This window comes from Amaranthus tricolor, chromosome 1 (assembly GCF_026212465.1).
Source record: "Amaranthus tricolor cultivar Red isolate AtriRed21 chromosome 1, ASM2621246v1, whole genome shotgun sequence".
Classification (NCBI taxonomy): Eukaryota; Viridiplantae; Streptophyta; class Magnoliopsida; order Caryophyllales; family Amaranthaceae; genus Amaranthus; species Amaranthus tricolor.
In genome coordinates, this window is record NC_080047.1 from 34,734,551 (window position 1) to 34,739,165 (window position 4,615).

Genomic DNA, 4,615 nt, shown 5'->3' on the forward strand with positions numbered 1-4,615 from the left:
ACGATTTACCACATTAAGATCCTACCTAAGATCAGAATCGGTCGTCAATTTTTAAATCGTAATATCATAGAATCGTAGATCATGATGGGGATTCTAATAAATATAGCTGACCCAATTTTTATTTTCTTAAAGTTTAATAAAAAAAATTTCTATATAGTTATTTGCTGTGTAAGTTTGATTCAATTAATTTATTTTTAAATATATATAATTTGGATTACTTATATAGGTCCGTCTCACGGTGAGACAGTTCCATAGAAGACTTACTAGATAGACAATGACACTCTCAATACCAAACAACAATTCCATTTGCCAAACATATAATCTCAACCTATGATGTTAACTACATCAACCAAATCAACATGAGGTGGTTGATAACAAAAGCTATACTCTATTGCCTAATCTAATCTTTTTATGAATATACAATTATACATCAGAATTTTAGAGATCATCTACATATATTCTCCATTCTAGCCATTCCTACATATAAATTAATTAAAACATTGCCCGTTGACAAACTAATTTGAAATAATATAGTAGGATGAGCTTGATTGCTACATGTCATAACTTTACTTGTTCTTTTTGATTCAAGACCATAAGCAGTATAATGAACACATACATTTTTCTAGAGTAAATAAAATGGAACTATATGAAGCCATTGTTGGATGGTTATATTTTACAATTAAAACAATTTAAAGTAGGTAAATAAAAGAGACTTGTCAAGTTAAATTGTTGGAATGGTTTATCCCTCATCGATAAATTAAAGACGATGTATACACTTTATAAATTATTAGAGCCCCTTTCTCCATTGTCACATTGTTTTAAAATGGTATATATCTCCTTAACTTATGAAGTACGTACACTTCGTGTTTTTCCGTCATTCACAATAATTCTAGTCTAATTTAACATAAATGTATACCATTATAGCCATGAATAAGAAGTCATGAATAAGAAGTGAAAGAAAAAAATGTAATTATCCGTAATAAGGTAGTTTTTAAGGAACAACATTTTATTCCATTTCACTCCGAATGGAAGAATGCACTCACGGCCCGTTTGGTTGATGGTAATGATGTAATGGGAATGAAATGTTGTAATGGCAATAGTAATGAAGGAATGGATATGAGAATTGGTAATAAAGATTCTTTTGTTTGGTGTGCATGACTAAAGAATGGTAATGAAAGATAATATTCCATTGATTACATTTGGTTGTTAGTAATAAAAAATGGTAATGACTCTAAGTTTCATTATTGTATATTTGTATCTAAAAGCATTATTGTATCTAAATTATTGTATCTAATGATTTTTTTTAATAATAATATTTTTTTGGATGATTACATATATTACCTTTTTTTCTTCATTATTTTTTTTCTTCAGCTCGAAACAACATTATCTTATTTTATTACCACAGTAATATTTCATTACCATTACAGCCTAATACCAGGTTGTTTGATGGTAATAAAAATAGCCCTTTTTGGTGATTTTATTACCTTATCTTATTACCATCCATTACCATTGAAGGCATCCAAACAACCAATTTTTTTATTACTTAGTTTTATTACCATTACCGCCCTCTAACACCATGTACCAAATGGACCGTCAAAGTTTGAACTACACATCTAGAAATATCTATCAACATTCTTACATTACATAAATTATACAACTACTATACCTCAAATAAAATCCTCACATTCCAGATAATGTTAAACAACCAAATTAACCAAAGCAATAATGGAGAAATTATTTGTTCCCTGGACAAGAAGGGTAATCATTTTTTGCCTGATCATTTTTATTTTATTGCATTATTAGATAGTCCCCATGCAATTTTTTGTTTTAATTTTATGGCATGTTTTTATAAACTATGAAATTAAAATTTTAAGAAATAAATTTTACATTATAGTTATAGTTTATTTACACTTAACATTTATATATATTACATTGTATAATATTTTGTATTGTGCACGTATGTGATTGTGAATTTTAAGCTCGTAACAAATAAATATATCACAGCAAAAGACAAAAAATTTATTACGTTTTAACCATTTCAAAATATCCAATACATTAAATAATGCTCATTTAATAAATAAAAGTGAAAAGATTTTATAAATAAATGATTCTCTAATACATTAGACGGTCTGCCCTAGAAAGTAAAAACTCTTAATTAGATTGTAATAAATTCAAATATATAAACATAAGTCATAATAATAATAACATCATCATAAAATTTTAGAGGGAAAACTTTTATTGAAAAAATAACATGTAAGTTATTTTTTAAAATTGTAATGTCAGTAGTATTTTGTTTTATCAATAGTTATAGATTAATTGAAATCATTTCATATTCATACAATAGAATAACTAAACAATTTAAATCTATTGAATTAATGAACCACATTCTAAATTATAATATACCAAGCAATCATTTAATTCACACTTCACAATATTGTTATATTGTATTGAGGTTGACGTAAGATGATTTTCATTGGAAACCAGCCCAACTATTCAAAAACAAAACTGTTAAATTTATTTGTTTTTTTTAAAAAATAAAAAACCACTTTTTGGTAGTTCAATTTTCATATTTTAAAAATATTTTTAATTAATAGGCTGTTTGTATGTATCCGTCTCGTGATAAAACGATTTCATAAAATAAAAGTTGTTTCATGATTGAATTGTATTTTCAAGATATTAATTGAAGTATTGCTAACAATTCACAATATTGCCATCTAATATACCAAGCCGTTAATTGAATTACTGAACTCCATTCGTATTTACGCCTTAAATTTCATATTTCTATTTTCAAGCAGCATCATCATCGTGATCATCATATTAAGTGTATTCCATTCATAGGAATTATGAGTAGGGTCTGAAGAGGGAAGGAATACGGCAACCCATACCTATAAAAAATGATGCGGTCAAAGAGTCCACCGACTCAAAATTTAATCCTCCGAAGAAGTTCTTATGACACAATATTGCTATTTTCAAGCCATCATCTAATTCACAATATTGCCATCATCTTTCCAAACATCTTCACTCTTCACATATTAAAACATCTAATGACTCCATCATCTAATCAATCATTCTATATATAAAAAGCAAAAGACCACCTAATAACATGTATCAGCTTTTGGTAAAAAAAATTTCCACTCAAATTAGTTTTTCACATACACTTTTTTATAACTGACAAGATTATTATACATTAATGCATGCTATTGCAATAAGTTTGACTATTAATTTTGCATATTTAAGATTAAGGAGATTTATGTCTTTATATGCGTTGAAATATTATATGTGATTTTACTAAGATTGCAAAAATAATTATTTTCTATTGCGAAGCAAAGACAAAAGAGGTGGTCAAACAAAAATAAATAAAGTTATTATTATTAAAAAAATGGGTAACTCAAAGACTTTTGAGGTGAGCACCAAATTGAACGTAGATAAAATATCTTCACGGCAAGTTTATGATTTTAATACATCATTCCTATTTATCAGTATCCGAAAATAAATGTTTCGTTCAAATGAAAAGTACTCCTCCTAGAAAAGAGAATGGCAAATGAGATAAAATTGTAATTTGATAATTACTTTACTCTATCATTGTAGGCCTCTAATTTTTCCGTTTTAAGTTTTTTGAATATGATTAGAATAAATATTTGTCCTCTTCCTATAAGAGAGTTGTTCTACACATTCATTGGGTTGATTCTACCTATGTATTGTGTTCTCTCTCCTCGTGAGAGTTTGGGGTTATGAATTTTAGTCTCTGGTTGATTTGTTGGTAGAGATTAATGTGATAATGTAGCAGACACTAAAATTGCAATTACCATCAACAACATCTAGATTCAATTCTATCTCAAGACTACAATAGATCGAAAAACTCCCTCATAGAATATTGTATCAAACAGCGATGTGAAAGAGAACATTTAGAATTGTCAGATCTTATACACAATGATCGTAGTTTTGTGAATTTTACATTATATTTGGTTAAAGTTATTATGTACTTGTTAATTTTTATCTCTAATGTATATGTCGTATGACTCTTTAATAATAAATCAGGTATTATTCAAAAAAAAGTTGAGTTATATAAACCTCTTCTTGGCAAGAATTATTTTAAAGTCACTCGTAGTATTTATTCTTATTTGCATTTTTTTCAAGTATATATTTGCTGCATAAACCTCAAAAACTCCAGTGTTAAACATCCAAACCACAATAAAATAGTTTGCTTTAATTTTAGTTCATCTTTAATTTTAGTTTTTAAATGAACGCTAATTTGGAAAATAAGTTTTAATGAAGATCAAAATGGGTATTCTTCTTTTCCAACACTAGTTAGGAAAAATATTCGTTGAATTTTAGCTAACATCAACTATATATAGAGAAGCATCCATCAGTATATGTGGCAACTTCCAGTTTCTTCATTTCTCACCTAAATTAAGTAGGCAATAATTAGGGGACAATTAATACGTTGATTAATGCGTTGATTGATACTTTAATTAATACTCTTAATACTCTTACTTAGGTAATAATTACGAAATAATTGATAAATACTTTTAATTAGTTAATTTTAGAATAATTGATTTATCTTATAAACGGATTAATAATTGGCTTCTTCTTTTTAGTGGCTAAACTAATTAAT